Consider the following 23,326-nt stretch of genomic DNA (forward strand, 5'->3'; position numbering starts at 1 on the left):
AATCTACCTTTCTAGCCTCCGTTCACGGTTCCCCTCTAGGAAGTCAGCATTCCAGACAATTGGACTAATACTACTTTCCCACACTCAACCTGGCACATCCTCCCTTTCATGCTTTTGCAGAGGTCTTCCCGCATACCTGAAATATGCTCCTTCCCCATCTTTGCCTTGAAAAATCCCTTTCAATCTTCAAAGCTCAACTTGGGTGCCACTCCCTAAACTTTTCTCCACTTTCCTGTAGCTGTCAACATTATCTTCCTCATCTAGTTCTCTTAGAGCAATTTTTTTTCTGAATTTCTCCTTTCTCTTCACCACTTCCTACCATTTATCGTATTAGTCGTGTACACACTGCATTCCTCCTACCACGCTCTGAGTTCCTTGAGGACAGGAACTATCTTATTTTTTCAATATTTGTATCAGCACTTAGCATGGTACTTTGTATGTAGTAGATACTTAATTTTTTGTTGAGTTGAATAAAATTGGGTCACAGTTACTAAGTGTATGAGGTAGGATTTGAACCCAGGACTTCTTGACTTGAAGTTCCAGGTTCTATTCACTCTACCATATTGCCCCTCTGTTAGTAAATCCTTTGTCCCCATCTCACAGCAAGTCATTGTGACAGTCCTATTCTAAGGCCAATCTTCTTTAGAGGAACAAAAATTTCAGATATGAGGGCACCAAGAGGGCTCAAATGGGTACGCAATTACAGGGCATGAAGTCGATACAGAGTCCAGCTTTGTCTAGTTTAGGAGACCAGACTGATTAGATCCCTTGGTGGGAATACCTCTGTCCAGCCTTCTGATCCCCTCCTAGCCCCGATGCATTCTGGCATGTGGCCAGCTGAAAGTGGAAAGTTCCCTTTCAGTAACTGAGAAAACTTGGTGAACTAATCAACAGCAAATCAGCTTCTACAATAGATATTATTTTGACATTGTGGGAAGACACTCCTGCACTATCTTATCCTCTTGTACTCTGGCTCAAATTTTTTCCATCTTCTGCACACAATTTTCCAGAGTTGAATTTAAGCCAGTTGGAGCTCATCCAAAAACAGATTCAGATACAATAGGCCAGTGAGAACTACCTTCTTACTTGATTAGATGTGAAATTGCATAGCAGGATGTCACTCAAATGCCAGTCACACTGGACATCCTGGTGTCTTTTAGTTTCTCTTGACAGTTGAACCGACGAGAAGGTGATGAATCTAGTCCTTAAGGAGCTGTAAAAATTGAGGATCCTGAGATGGGCCTGAAACATCAGGAAAAGTGCCAGTGATACATTTCAGGCTATTCTATTCATTTCACATGTACCTTCTAATGCAGCCCTAATCTCATCTGAAACTCCATTGGACTTGTACATTGTTTCCTTGTAGTGAGATTTTGCTATGTAATAAAGACAGCTAGGATGTTCCAAGGAGGATTTATGGGAAGACATAAACAATCAATCTCAAAAGTGAAGGCATAGATGGGTTCTCACCAGCACCACACACATGAAACCAAATGTGTGTAAAGCGCTTTGCAAACCTACAAGTGCTATGATAAATGCTAACTATTGTTAATATTATCATTATTACTAAAGCAAAAATTGCCAGAAGTCACCTTTCTGTTCTGCAGACCTTAAGACCATCCTTATAACAAAAGGAAAACAGAAAATGATCAGAAATTCCTGTCTCCAAAATACCCTAATCCTCTTTTGTCTTCTAAGCTACTACATCTTTTTATATTATTGGGTTTCCTTGTTTTCCTGAGGAGTTTGATTTTGCTAGATGGATTTTTTCTTATGGGAATTACTTGCTGACATAATAAAAGAACTGTGGAGTGCTCGGATCATCTTTTCACAGAATCTCAGAATTGAAAGGGACATCAGAGGTCATCCAGTCCAGCCCATACACAAGCAGAAATCTCCTCTTCTGTGTTCCACCTGACATGATTACATAATCTTTCCAAGCCCTCCAGTGACAGGGTCATCTACTCCCTTCCATAGCAGCCTATCTAAGCTCCCTTCTGGTACTGCAGAATACACAGTTGAGGTGTTTTATCACGTTCAATAAATATTATTGGACAAGGACCAGAGAAAACATTTATTACTCTGATTTATAGTCTTTATAAATAATTTGTTGTAACTAGAGAAACAAAGCCCTGTTAAAATAGGCTACCTGCCAAATGTAACTTTGTTTTAGAAAACCATCTTCTACAGTGTATAGTACTTGTATGCCTAAAAATGTCACAGATGAAAAATGATCTAAAATTAGGTCACATTTTCTCACTATTTAAGGAAATGCAATTTTATTGAGATCTATCTTCCAATAAAAAGTTTAAGTACTCTTATAGATACTAGAGTTTTCCTAAGAGAAAAGTGAACAGTAACATCTTTAGTTGCTCAGCCAGTTAAATGAATATATCTCTAATATATCTTTTAAGAAGGCCTGCTCATTCACTTTAAAATTTAATTTAAAATAATGATTATTGAACTACAAATCTATTTTGTAACAGTTTAACCCTCATCAATTTCTCATTCTCACCTCTTCTGTAGGGAGAAGTAGGCATCTTAATGATGCAAGAGGAAATGCCTATTCTGAAATGTTAGCTCCAAGAATGGAATTGACTTTTTAAATATTACTTTTTTAAACTTCTGGTAGATCTTATGCTTTTTTCCCAGTTAATTTTTGAAAAGGAGATATTGTGATTTCCAGAGCAATGAAAGAAATATGCCATGGGAGATATATCTTTTCCATTCATACTTTTAAGGTTATTTGGTCTCATTTCAACCCTCTGGAAAAATGTGATTGCAAACCTGGTTGAAGTTATAAAGAAATCAGGCTTAAAAGTATTATAATTTCTGATGAAAGGCAGAACTCCATTGAGAATGTGTGGATAATGTGGCAGAATAATTGCCTACTTCCCTTTTTATAAAAATAGGCAAACCCCATGACAATGAATACTGTGGAAGGCTCCTCAAAAGTAGCATGGATTCCAACAAGAGTGCTTTTATTAGGTTGTTTACTGCAAGTTTTCCAAACCAATATTCTTATATAGCAAATGCCTTCTGTTTTCTCTTACCATGTTGGAGTCATTCAGTACAATGAAAATGTCTTTCTGGATGCTGTTTGTATTCAACCAAAGAAGATGAAAGCCTAGCTAAGAGGAAATTGGAGCCCTTCGTAGCTATCACCAGCTAGTAGTGTCTTTCCATGTCTCATTATCAGCTCTTCTAGAAGCAGTCAGTGACACATGAGGAAATGCCCATTCTGCCCTTGTTCAAAAATCACGGTAATGTTTACTAGAAAGATTTGTCTAAAATACACAAAACCCCCACCATTTATTAAGCCCCACTACATACTGGGGTTATAAAGATGTAAATACAAACTAACCTTGCCCTCAGGGAGATGGCCCTCTATTGGGGAAGGCATCCCACACACATGTGTATGTGTGCTTCTTTACACTCGCATACGTACATATGTATGATGTATATGGGATGAGGCTAGAATAAGCAAATCTCCTCCGACTTTTTCCTACTAGATTCAATGTACTCCTTTCTATTTGTTAATTCATCACAGAAAGATTGGAATTCACCTTTGTTTTATTGCCATACTTTACAGACTAACCATGTGACTTTTACCATTGTGTTTATTATACAATTCCACTAAGACAAAATAATTTTAAATAATAATAGCTCACACTTATGTAGTACTTCAAAGTTTACTAAAGATTTTCCATTAATACAACCCTATGAGTAGGTAATATAAGCTTTGTCTGGGACATCAAGGGAGGTCACATGAAAGAGACTGACCTTGCAGGCAGAGAAGCATTCTAAAAGGCAGAGAGGAGGAGGGATTGTGTTCCAAACCTGGAAGAGAGGTGAGAGATGGCAGAGCATGCTCTGGAAACAACTAGTAGTCCAGTTTGGATGAAATAGAGAGTACATGAAGGGGCTTAATCTGGAAGAAAGATGAAGAAAAGTTAGGCCTTAAGTGGCAGATTAAGGTGTTGATTTTTATCCTAAAAGCAAGAGGAAGTCCCAGGTAGTTTTTGAGCTGAGGAATGACATGGTCAACTTATGCCTTCAAAAGATGATTTTTTTTCAGTTTATGGAGGATAGATTAAAGGAAGGAAGAGCTTGGAAGCTGAAAGACCAATTACAAAGTATTTTAGGATACTGCCTGATACGGTGATAAGGGCCTGAACTAGGGCCTTTCCCTGTGAATAGAGGGAAAGAAATGGAAGCAAGAGAAGAGACTATGGGGAAATTATTTTTTTCTGATCTCAGGTTTCCTCATCTCCTAAATGAAGGGGTTAAATCTCCTAGGGCCTTCATGGAGGAAACATTCTCTGATTCTAGTTTGGCATTTTTAAACCGCTTGCTTTGCTGTACTCTTCAGGGAAAAGTTTGTTTTATGATCTAATAATGGAATGAGATTGGGACATCTTCCAAATGCAAATTCTCTCCTACTGTCTTATTTGTGTGACAGTATTTGATATCTAAAACTCTGTCTAAAAAATAAAGTTCAAGGTGACATGAGCCACATACATTCCCAAACATCACACAGTGAGCTTGTTCAGTTCTGATTTTTCTAACACCATAAAACAATACAATCAGACCAGATATTAAAATTCAAGAAAATCAATTCACTGCAGCTCATCTTGACTGGGGGTAAAGAGGGTGAGAGGACAGAGGTAAAGCCTGGGATTCAAGTCCTGGAAACAGCCCTCCTAGCATTCTCCTCACTGAGGTGGCTCCAGGACAATCATTTTTCTGGGCCGAATGATTTGTCCACTATCTCATAGACATAACCATAGACTTACTGGGAAATCTGTAACAAATTATAATCTGTTTGTCTCTTTATGTCAGTGTGACAAAACAGGATATGGCATCACTGCTTGGATATCAGGGTTTGTCTGTCTTTGTTGTCACCACCTAAATATTTTTAAAAGGGGAGATTTCTCTTTCAAAAATCACACCCTTAAATCCTGGCCAGAAAGATCCCTGGAGTATTGTGAATGGTGACAATCACTGTTACCCAAGTTTGGTGAGTTAAGGGAAGGGACCTATGCTGTTGCCTGTTGAGAAGTAGCTTGGAGTGGGGGAAGGAGACGGGGTGCAAGGGGGCAGCTCCACCAGGAAATTCTAAAGGGATCTGAGATTCTCACACATATAGCCAGCCCATTACTACCACCACTACCTTCTTGTAATGCCATCCAACAAGTCAAAGAGATAGAACTTGCTTGTATCTCCTTTCAAAGATACATTTTAGGCCCGGCAATCATTCTTTTACATGTGTTGACTCCCTCTAACAGAGTCTAAATGACTCGAGGGCAGGAAATCTATTGCTTTTTCATTTGTATTCCTATTTGGTAATATGGGTAGCTAGGTGGTACATTGAATAGTGCCTCAGCTGGAGTCAGGAAGACCTGAGTTCAAATCCGGACTTAGACACTTACTAGTTATATGATTCTGAATATGTCATTGAACCTTGTTTGCCTCAGTTTCCTCATTTATAAAATGAGCTGGAGAAGGAAATAGCACACTACTCCAGTATCTTTGCCAAGAAAACCTCAAATGGGGTTACAAAGATTCAGACACAACTGAAATGACTGAACACCAACATTTCTTAATATAATGTTTGGCATATAGACAATGCTTAATAAATAGTTTTTGTATACTCTTTTCATCAGAAAAGTATTAGGCTTGGAGGCAGGAGATGTAGATCTCTACTTGCCATTCATGTGACTATAAGAAAGTCAATTAATTTCTATGAGCCTCAATTATCTGACCTATCAAGTAGAAATAAAAATACTTGTACTGCTTGCCTAATAGGGTTGGTTTTAAAAAAGCACTTTTTTTTCATTTTTGTTAAGTACCATATAGAGTGTCCCAAAGCTTTGCTTTGTTAAGCACCATATAAAATGTCCCAAAAGTCTTAGGGGAATTTTAAGTTTTAATAGTTTAAAACTGCCTTAAGACATTTGGGATATGCTATATAAATGGTCTCAGTTGTTGTTTTCCCAGACTGCTCCCCAGCCTCTATTACACCATGTAGCACTTCTCAGGGCTGTGGTGAAAATCAAATGAGATATTTGTAAAGTGTTTAGCACGGTGCCTGGCACATAATAAGAACTTAATAAATGCTTATTTCCTTCATTTATGTGCTTGTTCGTTTATTTATTTTTAATTTTTCAACATTACTTTCATAAGATTTTGATATCTAAACTTCCCCCTCTCCCTCCTCTCTCCTTTCCCTAACTCCTTCCTTTCTTAAGCTTTTTAGTATCATGGATCCTTTGACATCATCGTAAGCTCATGCATCTCTTCTCAGAATAATGTTTTTAAATAATTGAAGGAAATGCTAAATTTCACTTAGAGGTTAGTGAAAATAAAGATATAATTTCCCATCCAAGTTCACAGATTCCCTGAAATCTATCCATGGATCCCAGTTTAAGAACCCTTGAATGTAAGGGAACCTTAAGGTAAGAACTATATTCATTTGAAGCAACTCTCATATGCAGACTTTGATCAATTATTTAGCTTCACTTAATAAATTAAATAGTGCTTTCAATTGCTCCCTCCCTACATCCTTCTTTTAGGACTTCACTTTTGGATTATGGTTTATTTTGTTAGTCTACCTCACCTGTCTCAGACCAGGTTATTAACATTAGTTTGGAGTTTGTAGAATCAAAGATAGATGATAGATAGATAGACAGATAGATAGATAGATAGATAGATAGATAGATAGATAGATAGATAGATGATAGATAGATAGATAGACATTGAATAATTGAATGTGGTTATTCATGAACTAAGCATTAACATAGTAACCTACACTAAATTCTTGTCAAAGATAATGTTACTGACAGTCACCACCTTGCCTGATAATTAGAGTAGTCCTAAAATACAATGACTTACCTCGTTATGTAGTAAGTTCCTCAACAATGGACATCTTCAATTAGAAGAAGGATACCTTGATAACCCCTTGTCAGAGAGAGTATAGAAAGGATTCATGGAGAGGGTTGGCCCTGGATTAGTATTTCTCAACCAATGCCTAACATATACACTGAATAAATGTTTGTTGAATTGAAAAATGAATAGATTTCATATGTTCTCCAAATTTTATGACCCATATTTTTCCTTTCTTAAAAATTACCAACTCATATCCAGCCTCTGTGAATTTATAAAGACCCTCTCCCATACTTGGGATGCATTACTGCCTTATCTTTATGTTATTATTAGAGTACTTCGTTTTCACCTCTATTATTTTCTATTTTTTGTTATAATTGACTATGTATATGTCATTTTCCTTCCATTCTAAGAAAATGTAAGCCCCTTGAGGACAAGGAGCAGATATTCTTGTTTGTTTGTATCTACACAGCCCAATATAGTGCCTTGAACATAGTAGGAATTTGATAAACTCTAGAATTAAATAGCATCAAAACATTTGTCCTTGAGAAGTATTTTTGTGCTTATGTTTGAATAGAGCGTATTCACATAAGCAGGGGATTCACTGAAAACTAGATAAAAGAACTACATTGTGAAGCTCTAACTCCAGTGATTATCAGGAATGTCTGACTACTATGGCATGAGACGCTTGACTTGGTATAAGATGAAATATGCCAACTATTAAAAACTAGAACTTAGCATTGACAAGTTTTCTTTGTCTTATAATTGAAGATAACTCTTTGTTAGCAATATAAAATGAGGATACAGCAAACTCATTTATCATAAATTGGACCATACTGCGGGGTATGTTGAAGAGATGCATAGAAATGGAAATGGGGGCAGATTCCAGTGTGAGATAATTTAATATTAACTAGAACTAGCTAGAGATAAATAGCTAATGTGCTAGGAATTTCTGGGAGGAGGGATGGAGAGGTGAGTGAAGGAATGAGGCAGACTGCATTGTAGCCTGTAGTGTCTTTTTGGATATTTTTTTTAAACAGCCATTGCAATGTTTACAGGAAAATAGAATTAAGGGAATGAGTTTTCCATGACTGAAGGTCAAGGAAACCAGTGCTTTCAATTCTGAATTAATTCTTAAAAAACAAAAAACCTTTTCCTTTCTCAGAGTCCTTGCGTCCTGTCTCTCCCTTCCTCATCCCTGCTCTAATTATCCATCAGTACACAATCCCAGAGGATAGAAACACTGAGCTAAGTCTGCAGAGGGTGAAGAACACTTGGATAAAGTTCAAACAGAAGTGCTATTGCCATCAGAGTCTACTATGAAAAAGTTGAAGAGAAAGGAAAGTGAAGAGAAGGGCAAGAAAGAGATACCAGTGATAATGGTTCATATCATAAGATCTTAGGTTTAGAGCTGGAAGGGAGCATGGGGGCCATCTTGCCCAATCTCACCATTTTACAGATGAAGTAACTGAATCCCAAGGATGTTAAATGATTTTCACATGGACATACAGGTAAGAAGGCAGAGGCAGAATTCGAACCCAGGTTCTTTGACTCCAGAACCTGAGTCAGAGGGCAGCTAGGTGGTGCAGTGGATAGAGTACCAGTGAAGGAGTCAGGAGGGCCTGAATTCAAATCTCACCTCAGACACTTGACACTCACTAGCTGTGTGACCTTGGGCAAGTCACTTAACCCCAATGACCTCATCCTGGGTCATCTCCAGTCATCCTGATGAATATCTGGTCACTGGATTCAGATGGCTCTGGAGCAGAAGTGAGGCTGGTGGCCTGCACAACCCTCCCTCACTCAAAACAAAGTCATGTGCAAGTCATGTCCTTATTTCTCTGATGGCATGGTCTTATTCAGCAACGAAGGACAAACACACACACACACACACACACACACACACATACACATGCATTTTGAGTCAAATACTACTACTAGAAGGATAATATCCCCATTTTTACAAATAAGGAAACTGAGACTTGCATGTTAAGTGACTTATCCATGGAAGCAGAGCTAGTATGTGTCAGCAGTGGATTTTAGACTGAGATCTTACTCAGTTCCAAGTCCAGCACTCCACCCATTACACCACAGGACTAGAGCCTGGCCTGGAAAACAGTATCATATAACAGTGATAGGAGACTTTAATTATCTGAACATATGCTAGAGCAAAATTTCTGCCAAAAGCAGAATAGATAATAACATCTTAACTTGCCTTAATGATAAGGTAGAGGAACAAACCAGGGGAAATTTTATTCTAAATATGATTTTTACCAACAAGGAAGAATTTGTCACTGGGGTGGAAATGATGGGAATTTTAGTGGTGAAATAATAATTCCAATCTAGAAATAACGATATGGGAAATGCCAAATACAGTTTGACACATATCCTTATTTGATGGGGAGTAAATTCTATTTATTTTTATATTTTATTTCATTTTATATAGGAACTGACTTCCATTCTAAAGTTTTAATTCAGAAAAAGGAGAGGTGGGATCCTAGTCACTAAAATCCAAGAAGGGAAGTCAGTCTATGAAATATAGAAAATTCTCAAGGATGAAATTCTGAGAAAAACAAAAAACAAATTCTAGTAAAGAGAAAAAGAGTTGTCTAACGAATCAACATGATTATACAGGGAATTCATCAGCCAACTTAGAGTTTATTTATTTTTTATTATATTCCATTTATTTTTAATTTTATGCTTGACTTTTGTCATTTGACATTGTCTTTTCCTAATGTGTCACACACACACACACACACACACACACACACACATATGACCTTCCCCTGTAACAGCAACAAAAAATCAAACAAAACTATGACAACAGCGATGTCTGTTACCATATGCAATATTCTACAGCCTTCCAAAATCCCCCACCTCCAAGGAAACGTTGCAACATCTGTTCTCCCAATTAAGATTGGTCTTTGAATTTCATTGGAGATTTATTTCCTTTTAATGTTGTTTTAATTTAAATTGTCCTAGTCATTTTGTTCTTTTGGTTGTGCTTTCTTCATTCTGCCTCAATTCATACAAATACAAAAATGGGGCACAGTCCTATAAGGAAAACGTCAGGAGCACTGAAGCCCAACATGCCTTGGGATTGATGAGCAAAGATCATGACAACAAAAAAGAAATGTTTTTAATCCCTTGCTGGGGAAAGAGTGGAATCAAAGAAGAAATGGGATTGCTGTTCTCAGCGTGGATGAGGTGATTATAATGGTTGCCAGAGGAGGCAAAATTGTTCCCCTTTGCTCTTACTGTTGTTATCTCTGCCAAGGTGAATGATCTTTGGATTGGAAAAGATAAAGCAAAGATCAATAATAGGAAGTTGGTATTTAAGATAAGAAGGTAGAGAAAGAGAGCACATAGCTATCCTCAATGAATTTAAGTCAACAGGCCAAATGAAGTTCCTTCACCCATCAGAGATCTTTGAAAGATACTGAGATACTGAAGGATTGTAGAAGTGCTGCCAAACTGGAGAAAGCCAGCTGTTTTCCTACAAGCCAGTAAGCTTGTCTTCATTTCCTAACAAAATCTTAGAACATATTATCCCATTTGTTATATGTGTGTATATATATATTCATACATATACACATATATATTATATACACATACATATTATATATATATATATATATATATATATAGAAAATGTTTCACATGCATATATCCTCTTAGATTTTAAGTTCCTTAAGGAAAAGGACTGAATTATTTTTCTTCTTTGTACCTACAGTGTGTGATATACTACCTTGCACATAGTAAATTTTGCTAGATTGCATTTTTAGATAAACTATTGTTTGCACATAGTAGGAATACTATAAACTTGCACATAGAACATTTGTCAAATATATCAACATATAACCTGTGGTTTCTTTACCTTTCCTTAGTTTCCTAAAACTTATAACATCACCATAGCACCCCCACCCCCACCCCAGGAAAATGTAAGCATATCTTACTATAGCAGTACGCGCAGTAGGTTTCTTTCCCAGTGGAATGCCAGTGCATCTGAAGGCCAATTCCAAATCTGCCTTCCACCCCATGATCTTATCTATGTCAACTACACAAGGCACCATTAGGAAACCGCAGTGAACTAATCCTTCCTATTAATTTGGATCTGCTTAAATCATTTCCTCCCTGTCTGATTATTTCCTTTCTAAGTACCATGTATTTGCAATCCTAATCAGGTTACTGCTAAGCGTAGATGATTCCCCATCTCTCATAGGGATGCTCCTCATTAAGAGCATTAATAGAAATTCTTTCCCTTGGAATAGAAATGAGCTGTCATTTTAGCAATGCTGCTGTGTCAGCCTTCCTATTGTCAACCACAACAAATGAGAGAAAATCAATGTATGTTCTAGAACTAGTCAAGTGAAGAATCCTTTGAAGTAGGAAGTGGAGTGGAGGGATAAGGGGTGCAATATTCAGGCCAGGGACCTGACAGCACGAATGTGCTGGTGTATTGTGAAATGGAACACAGGCTATGAGATGCCATAAGGCCTAGCAAAATCTAACTGTAAAAGAGAACTAACCATTCCCCAAATGGAAGTTTGATGAGCAACAGATGTGGCTTAAATGAACCCTTGTCCAGCAAGGACTCAGATTCTCATTTGATTAGCTTGGTTCACGGCACATAAGAAATGGGAGAGAATGTGCATGGGGCAGGTTCATTGTGCAGGCGGCTTGCGTTTGGAGCCGTTAACTTAATCTGCAGAGCTTTGGGGAAAAGGCAACCCAACAGCCAAATAGGCATTTAATTAAGGCCTTTTAATGGTATTGAGACTGGAGGAAAGTTGTACTGACCCAATTTAAATATTTATTTTGTAGCCTTCACATCATCATCATTTTGTGGCCTACAGATAACAACAACAATAATAAATTCTATTTCGATAGCTCTTAATTATATTAAGGAAGCAGGGAGGAGTGGTCAGTAGAGAGCTGGTCTTGGAACTCGGACTTGTGTAGGAGTCCCACCACCTCTGATGTATATTGGCTGCGTAGCCCTGGACAAGTCACTTAGTCTCTCACTGCCCCAGGCCTCTCTCTAAGAACAGGAGTGGATCTCCTTGCTGGACATTGCCTACCCCAATGCAAATAAAAGCCCAGTTTCCCCTAGACACCCCCCACACACGCACACACATGCGTACGCACACACACACACACACACACACACGCGCGTACACACACACACACACACACACTCACACACACACACACACACAAAGTGTTACTAAGTTCTTAATAGAGTTTATCTAATTAGGGCCTCTCAGCAATCCTATGAGACAGACACTGTAGGTATTGAGCTTAGTTTTAAAGAGATGAAAGCTGAAGCTTGGATAATTCAAATGACTTTTGTAAGGCTGCACAGCTCGGCTATATTAAAATCTGCTCCCCCAGATTCTAAGGCCATTACCCTTCCCATCCATTATCTGAGAGGTTGGTAGTTAGCAAACCAGACCAGTGTATCTTGCAACCAAGACTCTTCAAGCTCTGTGACTCAGTTACCCCAACTTACAACTAAACTGACAACTAAATGAAGTTTCTTACAACTAAAATAAAGTTGTAAGTATTGCTTGGGAATGAAAAGTATTGAACTTTTGGAAATAATTAAATGATATTATCCATTCTATGTACTTTGTAGAAAATTCATTTAGAAACCAAAGCCTAGTGCAAACAAGCATGACCTTCACATAGTAAATTTCATGAAGAGGAAAAAAAAAGTTTGACATCTCAAGTTTTGTGTCTGTAAGGATAATTTTAAAGGAGATTAGTAGGCTTCATAATGCGAAAAATGTTTATTATGCAATGGTTTCTTGTCTAGAAGGAGAGATCTTTACATATTCATTTTACCTGGACACTACTAAATGAATGCAACTAATACAGGTTTACATGATAGGCCTGAAAGAAACCTCAATGGGTTGATCCTTATGCTTATCTTTTGGTCTCCAGGCAAGACTGCACTGGAGCCATCCCAAGGAAGTTAAGCCATGCCAGTAAAATACCTCTACTCTTCCAAAAGATCTCCAGGTGGAAATTATATTTAAAAAATTAAGCACAGAAGGAAAATACCAAGCAGCCTAAAACTAAAGTATATCAATTCCCATGGATATAGTATCTTTGTGTTGTAATTTCTACAGCTAGGTCCTGATTAGTGCAAATAATGCTTCATAATTTTCCTTTGCACATTTCCATTGTGCTAGATCCAGTTACAATAATTATACCTTTGAATAATGTGAATTATTCATAAAGAATTGTGTTTGTAAATATTTTGATGCACAATGATGCTAAATAGTCATGAGCTGCTTGTTCCATATTTTTTGTCAAGATCCTTCATAGTTTTGTACTACATTTTTCTATTGTGTCAGAGCGTTATCACAGGGGTATAAGAAGAAACCTGAGGGACTTTAGATGATACTTTTCCTAGGCCTGAAATAATGTTTTTTCCATTCATGTGGCTTTTCGTAAATCACCATATATATGTCAACCCAAATAAGAGAGGCGGCAAGCTTCATATGAAGTACTTTTGAGTGGACTAATTCATTCATTCGTTCAACAAGTATTTATAGTACTAGGTCAGGTCCTATGCTAGGTGAAGGGAGTACAAAGACAAAAAAGGAATAGTCCCTGACTTCAAGGTGTTTACATCCTATTTGGGGAAAGTAATATGTACCTAAGACTGTAAATAGCAAATATTTGCAAAATAAATAAAATTTTAAGCTGTTATTCCAATGAGAATTGCACATAGGGTAGCTTCAAATCAGAAAGTCTAGATTTGAATCCTACTTCAGACACTTACTAGATTCTTGGGAAGTTGTTCAACCTCTTCATGCCTAGAGAAATTCCCCAGGTCTTATGTCCTGAGTCATAGGTAGGTTTCATTTGTGAGAGTTCCAACACTGCAAATTGAAAGTACTCGCACTGGGAGTCCCACACCCAAATTCTTCATGTACTCCCCACATGGGACTTCTAAGCATCAATCTATATAATGAAGGGGGTGATTCATGGGGAAAAAAATCCCACCCCACACTGCATCTAACTTAACCCTTCACCTGCCTTTGCTTGAATAAAGTGACCTTCACTCAGTTTCAACTTGATGTAAAACAACAGTTGTTCTGCTTTCTACCTCACACTCGTGGTGCCAGAAAACTGTTAGATCTTCCTGCGAAAAAGCTATTATCTTAAACCTTGCAGGCTCAGAAAACACTGGTAACATATTTGACTAGGAGATGTGACCTTGAGATCATATCTCATTACCTAGACAATTGTCATCTCTAGACATTATCATTACCTAAACAATTGTCATCTCTTCGTGAATGAGGAAATGTGGAATATAGAGTTAGGTAACCTGGCATAGTTAAAGGATCACTGAGTGGGTCAACCAAGATATTAGTCGTTGTTCTGTTACAAGCTAATTGTAACAGGTGTCATTATTATGTGCATTTGGGTATGTTAAAGGGCGAGTCCCACTCTAGTCCTAGCTTGACACTTACTATTGGTGTGGTCCCTTACTAAGCTAGACCTCAGTTTCTTCATCTGTAGAATGAGACAGTTGGAGTAGATGACCTCTCAGATATCTTCCATTATTAAAATTATGTATTTGCATAACCCTGATTCAAGTTATAGGAATTCAATATATAAGAATATTCAAGTATATCGGAATATAGGAACACAACATAGGAAGTGATTCTTGGCAATTCAGCAGAAGAATTTTCATTATCAGAATCATCATCATCATTACTTTTACTATAGTAGCACATCAAGGATTTATGGTTTACCTATAGCTTATAATGTTACTTTTCCCTTATGCTCAGAGAGGTTGAGCAACTTGCCAGTGGTCAGATATGATGGGGTACTTGGATGCATGTACTTGGGCCCCAATTCTAAAACCACATTTCCCTTTAAAAATCACATTTCTCTGTAGCCTCAAAATACTGTCTCAGGTGGTTTTTCCCCAGCCCAAGGACACAGCCTGCCCCAGCAACAACTGATATCTCCCTTCCTGCTACAATAGTCAGCTGTACCTATCGAACTTATTAGTCTGAACCAGCTGTGTACTGGCTGAACAGACTGTGCACTGGGTCATAACGACATTTGCTACTCACTGACCAATCATATGCATCCTCGACTTCAACATACGTATATTCTCTTACATTTATCTTGTCTAATGAGACTTTGATGAGAACAGCCTGGTATTCCTGAATTAGCCCTGACTGTTAGTTGACTTAGTGATGTTTCAGGTCTGAAACCACACTTTCATGTAGACCCTCCTTGGACTATTTCCCAATGAACTCTGGGTAAAATACCTGCGCAATAGATACTAAAAGTGCATGCTCCTTAAAGAACTAATCACTCCTAATCCCGCCCTGAATCACCTAGTTAGCATATTTGGCACATGTTTTACTCTAGAATATTCTACATAAACTTTAACTGTACCTCTCTAAGGTTGTAGGTTCCCTAAGAACTCTTGCCTGCTGACAAACATAATAAATCTTTACCTTGACTTCAAGAATGCTAGAGTCCTCTAATTCATTCCCCTGTACTTTTGTCTGTGGGGAGGTCTCACCCCACACCTCTAGCCCTCATCAAGACTGACAACTTCAGAAGCAGGATTTGAGCATAGCTCTACTACACCTAGCCCTTGGTCTATTATATTACACTATTTCTCATTATTATAATTATTATTGGTTATTAACTATTATTACTCGATATCTGGGAAACATGTACACAACTTGTAGGAAAATAAGGTGTCAAGAATCACAAGTTATCATCATCATTATCTCTCATGATAATGGTAATAGTTAACATTTATATAGCAATTTGGGATTACAGAGTACATTTCATATTTTATCTCATTAATATTAGCAACAAACCAAGTGGGATAGGTAGTGTCTTAATGCAGACTTAGAAAAGTTCAAGAATATCGATAATGCAGTACATAGGAACATGGAGCACACAAGACAGGGAAGCAAGTCACCTTTATTGAGAAAGCTTACTCACAATAAGAAAGGCAGTCAGGGAAGGTGGTAGAAACAGGTGGATCACTGGGACCTCAGGTGAAATTGGATGGCACCCAACTAAAGCCTCAGAGGGAATGTGGCATTCCCCCAAATCAGTAAAATCTATCACCTCCCTGATATATCATAATCCTCTTTGAGAATGAAGTACAAAAACAACAAAAGGTTTTTAATACATTTCTTGTCCAGATCTAACAGGATTAGGTATCAGGGGAAGGGAGCAAGGAATCTGGACCTGAGAGGTAGTGCTAATTGAAACTAGTCAAGGGAGAGGAGTGACTTCTGAGGAATTGTGCGCTAGTTGATATTCAAACACCTCAGAGGTGGGAAGGGGACTTTGGGCCCTTCTAATAACTCAAGGGTTTTTGAGCTTTCCTGAGATTTCTTAAGATAGGAGGGTGGGGAGACAACTGGGTCATTACATTCCTATTTTACAAACAAGGAAAATGAAGTTCCAAAGAAATAAAGTGATGTATCCGAGGTCACAAAACTAAAGATCAAGTGTGGTGTGGTGAGTAGTGAGGGGAGTGGGTCCAAGTCCTTATCTCTGATGGCCATGAGAGCCTGGACAAGTCATTCAACCGCAGTGTGCTCTAGGGTTAGCTAGGCAAAGCTTTGAGTTGCAAAGCAGGTGCTGACCTGCATTGGTAGGGGGAGTTTCCTTTCAGGGAATTCCCTATACCAAGAAAATCTGCACGACCAGTCCCTATCCCCTGTTTCACACAGCTAGTAGAGTAGTGGTAGAGCTGGAACTGATCTCAAGTCATTTGAATCAAAGTCCTTTCCAGTATTCTACCCCATTTCCTGAAATCCTCCCAGCATAAAGTGCTCCCTCATGCCCTATTGCCTGGCTCCTTAAAAGAGACATCATGATGCAGAAACTCATTGGCAGTCAATGATAGGGAAATGGAGAGTCCAGAATCTGAAGACCAGAAGGAGCACCTGGTCTAAGGGACAACTGTATTTACTAAGCACTTGGTCCTGGAACCTCTGTGGCCCCCGGATACCGCATCCTCGTCATCCGCTCTGTCCTGCCACAGGCAGCTACTGTGCTGTGCCCACATGGAGCAGGAACCGCACGCACGGAATCCTTGCCCGGGGCTGCTTGCCCTCACAAGGAGAGCCTGTGGCTTTCCTCACTTCGTCGGCCTGTGCCAGCTGCAGCTCCCTGTTTGTTTAGGGAGCTTTGCCTGCACATATTGAATTGCTGCTTTCCCTCCTCCAGTCAGTTGAAGCAGTGTCCCTAAATTCACCCTCAGTGGAACTCCTGCTTTCTGCTCCTCCCCTTCTTGGAACTGCTCTTTTGTTTGTCTGGCAGCCCCGGTTGTATGGGGGTGTATGAGGATAATAATACCCCAGCGCTTATGTAACCCTCTCATCTTGCGAGCACTTTGACAAAACCTTCACTAATGAAGCTCCTGTATCCTGTGGCTTTTATCGGATGGTAGCCCTCCCCCACCCCCTCCACAGATAGGAAAACTGAGGCTGAGAGGTTAAGTGACTGGGCAGAGGCCAGAGAAAAGGTCAACAGCAGAATTGAGGGTTTCCTGGCTCCTGGTAGCCTTCTACCAGAGGTCAAAAGAGATAAGAAACAATGAGTCCTGGGAAGGAAAGCCTGTTGCCACAATATCTTTGGTACTCTGCAAATATCTGGATCTCAGGACGTTTTTCCTAGAGAAGATTTGGAGGGCAACCTTTGTAAGTAAGTATGAGCCTCTGGTTTAAGTTTTGAGGGGGTTTGGTGGGCTATTTAAATGGTCCCTTCCCTGCCTTGCACATTTCATAATTTAAAAATTATTGGGGCTATCTTCCCTTCTTCAAATTCTTGGGTGATGAAAAAATACTTTCCTGCCCAAAGTCCTCCACCCAAACTTGATCTCCCCTAACAAAAATAGGAAGGAAAAAAAGTTCTTGTAGCCAATTCACTTAATCATCTAGCACCCTTCTCCCCAGATGTCCTGGAGCTGGTCACTTTCACAGCATCCTGGAACATGTCTATCTGTATCTCTTTCACTCTGTCCCTCTTTCTCTCTTTTTGTCCCGTTGTCTCTCTCTCTTCCTCTTTGTCTCCATGTATTGTCTGTCTCTATCTGTTTCTCTATCTCCCAGCCTCTCCTTGCAACTTTAAACTTGATTTGTTAGGCAAAAAGTAGCAAACATTGATTTTCAGTATCTCTGCCTCCACTGCTTATCATTTCAACAAGTAAACAGCTGTTGAAAGTTGCTTTTCACACTGGATTATATCCCATCTCTCAGTATGTGCATGATGCTTGCACTGACTTGTATAAATGGAGCGAGGCTACATAGTGGAAATGTGAATTTCTATTACATTTTTGACAGCCCTAGGAGGGAAGAAATAGAATCTAACTTTTTAAGCACTGGCAAAAATCCAAAACGTCATTATCGCTGTGCTATTTTTTTTCAGAGGATGCCAAATTAGTATAAAATTAGTGTTCTCCTATATGATATTACTTGGCGTTCTAGCCTTTCAACAAAAGGTAATTTTTGGAAACAGCAGAATAAGACTAAGCAAAATGCAATTTCTGAAGAGTTTATGAAGTGTTATTTGCTAACTAAAGAACCAACAGATTATGTGTTATTGTGACTTACTGTTGTATGCATCTTTTCTCAGAGGTGATGACCTCAAGATCCAGAATGAGATAGGTATTCTGGGGCAAAGCCAATGAGGGAATTTGTTTTGCTTGATTATATGTATTTGTTATGATGAATTTCTTTTTCTTTTTTTCTTTTCAATTGGAGGCAGACGTAGGAAAGAGAAAAGTAAATGCTTGTTAATTGAAAAACTTGCTTTAAAAAGTCCTTTCTGCTCTAGAACTTTGTGTTTAAAAAGATATTGTGAATGTTGATATTTAGGTTGACCAATGCCATTTTCAATTAGGCTCCAAACTGATCCTGCCCTCTTTTTCACCATTTTGCTACCATCACTACAGAATTGGAAGGGGATCTGCACAGGATTGAGGGAAATTTGGTTTTGTTTGTATGTTTCATGGGTTACAATGGCCAGAGTATTCATTAAGTGTCAAGCCTACTGACGATGATCCAGTAAGTGGTAATTAAGGAAGGACAGTCTGTTTCCACATCTATTTAGATTTGCTCATTTATATGCTTTTTCTATGGAACTCCTGCCCAATGACTTCTCTTGCCACAAAAGATGATTCTCATTTCCATAAGGTTTCAACTACAGAGACCACCTCTGAAAGGTCTAAGTTATAAAGATTTTGATTCCAAGACAGCATGTCTATCATCAGAGGCCCAAGTATTCTGTTTGTAGAGGCCCATCTCTAGAAGCCAGGCTACAGGTGACCGGGGTGTGTGTGTGTGTGTGTGTGTGTGTGTGTGTGTGTGTGTGTGTGTGTGTGTGTGTGTGTGTGTGTGTGTGTGCAGGATGTTTTCATCTATGCCTACTCAATTAAATCATGGGTATTTGGAAGTAGTGAAGTGGTCTATATAGTTACATACCTCAACATTTCACAATCATCAATACACCTCTTTGGCATAAAGAATTGTCTTAAGGACAGTTAAATCAAAGTAATGAAAGCAAAAGATGCCTGAAAATTTGGGCCAATATTCTAACCCCTAAATTAGAAAAAGTGCTTTATCACATTGTTTTCACATGTTGCTTCATTAGGTAAAAATTAATCACCTTATAGTAATAAGATAAGCTCATATGATACAAAAACTCAGTAATAAACCTAATAGTATAAATGAGTGTGTCAGATTGAGTAGAAAGGCATTATTAAATTTGTGAATTCATTGAAGCCATGAGAATATTGTCCATTATCAACGTGTTTTGTGACCGCCATTTCTAGTTGAGATTCTGTTGTGGCTGGATTTGCATTTTCTCTGCACCCAGATGAAAATTTAATGTTACAGCTAAACTTTGAACTTGAGCTAATGCTGTTGATGCCAATGTTTGAGGTAATCTTAACATTAGACTCATAGGTCTGGTCAATATTCAACTTTCAATGAGACAAAGAGGATTTTCTCATTATCTGGTTTTAGGAATGTATACATAATGTTAATGATTATTGGGTTTTCATTGTTCTGAAATAGTGATAAAAATATTTCAAATTTCTCTTTTTTCTCTCCAGATTTAATATGAGTCAACCCTGAGAAATTCTTGTAGTAAAATACTCATATTCACCAGTGTTTGAAAAGTATAATAAGTAGTGAAAATGGGAAGAAGTATGAGGGGAGAAAAAGTGAGTTCTTTGGACTGCCAAATGATTTTCCTTGAATTTTGAGTAGGAGGATAATGACTATTAAAACTGATCCCAAAGAACAACAGTCCAGCAACACTTTCATCCTGTGATCCCTGGGCCCTAATCTTAGATGCATCAGTGCTGCTAATTGGATTGTCCTTATTACATTACATTATTCACATTTAGTAGAAAGAGCAGTCTTGCTGAAGGTTAAGTACACCCTCAAATAGAGTGAGGTTTTTGCTTTCACAGGTTAAATAAGAAAGAGTTCTAATTAATTTCTTAAACTAATCCTGTTCCTTCTGAATGAGAGCAGAAGACCAGGGCTAGGGAGGCCAGTCTAGTAAAGACATCTGTAGGTTCCAAGTTCACTTTCACTACGTATTCATAATCAAACAATCAACAATCATTTAAGTGACTGACAAGTATTGAGGACACAAAGATGAAACAACCCCTGCCTTCCAGGACCTTACATTCTAATGGGGACAATGACATGTACATATGTAAGTATATACAGAATCTTGTGTGAGTATACACTCCAAATGTTCCCATGGACTATTTGTGCCCTATTTGTGGTAGAGCATTCCGAGCTTGTATTGGTCTGATCAGCCACAGTAGGACACACTGATACTTGAATTTATCGTAGTGATGTCATTTTGAGAATGATGTCTACAGAATATTCACAAAATGAATAAAAGATAGTTTGGAGAAAAGTACACTGGAGGTGTGGCTTGAATTGAGTCCTTTTAGGAAATCTGTGACTCCAAAAAACATTAGGAACAATCACTGTCACCTGATCAGGAGATTCAGCTTAGAACAGCTAATGTCTTGCCCAGAAATTCTTATAGCAAATCAATTGCACCTCTTCTACCCCTCACCACTACAGTCACCACGTATTGCCAGCCTGGTATTAGTGACGAAATTCTTTACATCTTCAATTGTATTTAATTTATATTGAAGGCAGAAAGCCATAACTTTCTAAATCACTAAGGTTCTGTTTTGTGATAACTAGTTTTCTTGAACTTTTTGCCCTTTCCAGCCTCAGCACTTAATTTTCTGTAGTAATGTCTCCTTCATATTTGCTGGATTTTAGAGTTACACCTTGCTTGTAAACTTAACAGCACATGCTATTTACCTTCTTGGTAAGGGTTTAACCCAAGACCTTATGGATAGTCTCGCAAAGCCCTGTGATATTTCTTTCCACCAGGTAATCCATGTCCATTGAGCATTGAGAAGAAGGTTTAGGAAGTTACCACTATGGAACCACACTATATCCTCTCAATATAAAACACAGTTGTCATTCATTAGAAATGTAGAAGTTGAGTAGGATCTAGGGAGCTTTTGGTTTTCAATGATTGACTTCACAACTGGCCATCTCAAATGCCCCTCATTGGTATTTGAGAACATAGTAAATATTGATTTCATTTATGCTAAGATTCCCATAATACAGAGAATGTAAAATCAATCTTGAACTCTATAACTGAGTAAACGTAAGTGCCAAGCACAGGAAAGACCTTTTGATTTTAGGCATTCAGATAAGAGTATTAAGAGAGAGCAGACCATTTATTAGAATTTAAAAAAAAAAAAAAGACTATGTAATTGCTTAGAGCTGTATGGTGCAATAGGTACCACACTTGGCTTGGGGTCAGAAAGAGCAGGGCTCAAATCTTATCCCTGAAACTTGTTAGCTGTGTTACTCAGAGCAAGCCAGACTCAACCCTAAGACTTAACTACTAAGTAAGTCATTGATAGATTGCATTATTGGAAGGCCTGTGGGAGTTCCCAACACTGATGAAATCACACCTCCTTTGCATATTCACATATATCAGTGTGTATTTCATTATTATATAAGGAGTAAGGTATGTTGGGGAATATTTCCTGTTAACATGATTATATATGAAGCTTATTCTGAACTCCCATATTCAGTGCCTCATATTCCTCATAAGGGCTTCTTTCTGGGTTCTTTAGAACCCTGACTTTATAGATAGTCATTGCTTTAAGACAACCTCATCATGATGAGTTAGCACAAGTTGCTCTCTAAGCCACTAGGCTTATTCATTCTGTGGGACAGAAATGATAATGTCACAACTCTATGATCCCCTAGATACCTGATTCCAGAGGATAGTGTCTTTGTGCTCAATTTCTATGTTCCCTGGAAAGCTGGAAACATTCCAATTTTCTCTTGGGTTTGGCTTCCTGTTCACATGTTTTCAGCTCTCATGTCATTGTGTGTGAAGTAATGGTCCCACATGCATTCAACATTCACAATGGTATGACTTGTGTAGTTCAGGGCAGCTTCCCTAATGAGGACATTTTGGACCTTCCAACAAATCCCAAAAGGAAAACAGTTTCTGAATTGATTTGAATCTTCCATGGGGAGGAAAACAGAGAGTGAAGCAAACTTCAGTAATAGGGCCAAGACGAGCCTTAGGACACAGTTAAAGGCTATGTGTATAAGGCAGTAAAATAAAGATTTACTATACACAGGTCTGTCTAAATGTATACCTAGATACTATATACAAAATTGCTTCTCAAACATTGTTTAAAAATACCTGTAAATGTTTCAACCTCTGCATTGATGAATAGTGTTAGTATTTTCCACCAAGAACTATAATTTTAATAATATTTCCCAGGAACATCCAGCAAATTCATATAGTTTGAGACCCAGGAAATACAGCTCAATTTCAAAACAACTGAGGAAGCCAAGAGAGTTAAATTAAGTCATTGAAACTGATCTAAACCATCAATTCAGAAGAATCAAATGCTAACTATAATGACTTACTGATCTAAAGAAAAGGCAGAGCTAAACTTTCCAATTCTGGCTTCTAAATTCTTCAGCTGAACTTGTTAGATGGAAACACCCAACACTAGATGTATCACATGCATCCAATGATACAATCTTTTCATTATAATTTTATTTTGAAATAAAATTTTTCATTCTATTTCTATTTCTTTGTCTTATGGATAAAAACAATACAGTGCGCTCATTGAAGCAGCATGGTCCTTGGAGGTATTCTTAAATTCTAGTCTTATTAAATAATGTGTTATATATATATATATATATATATATATATATATATATATATATATATATAATATGTATATATATATATATATATGCACACACACATACTCGTATATGTACATATACATGTTTATGTGCGTGTGTGTGTGTGTGTGTGTATATAGCAAAGTTGGGATGACCCT

General features: G+C 38.0%; 1 protein-coding gene across 5 annotated transcripts in view; it reads left to right on the forward strand.

Annotated features, from left to right (window-relative positions):
* The window catches only part of SULF1 (sulfatase 1), a 206,088-nt gene that overhangs the window by 14,742 nt on the left and 168,020 nt on the right, over positions 1-23,326 (forward strand). Inside the window, exon 1 of one of the 5 annotated variants that reach the window (XM_072604796.1) lies at positions 17,277-17,598. The exons of the other annotated variants lie outside the window; for them this stretch is intronic. The gene's annotated coding sequence lies outside the window, so the exon portion shown is untranslated. Of the gene's footprint in view, positions 1-17,276; positions 17,599-23,326 lie in introns of those variants that run through there. 5 annotated transcript variants of the gene reach the window in all.

The sequence above is a fragment of the Notamacropus eugenii genome, chromosome 4, assembly GCF_028372415.1.
Source record: "Notamacropus eugenii isolate mMacEug1 chromosome 4, mMacEug1.pri_v2, whole genome shotgun sequence".
NCBI lineage: Eukaryota > Metazoa > Chordata > Mammalia > Diprotodontia > Macropodidae > Notamacropus > Notamacropus eugenii.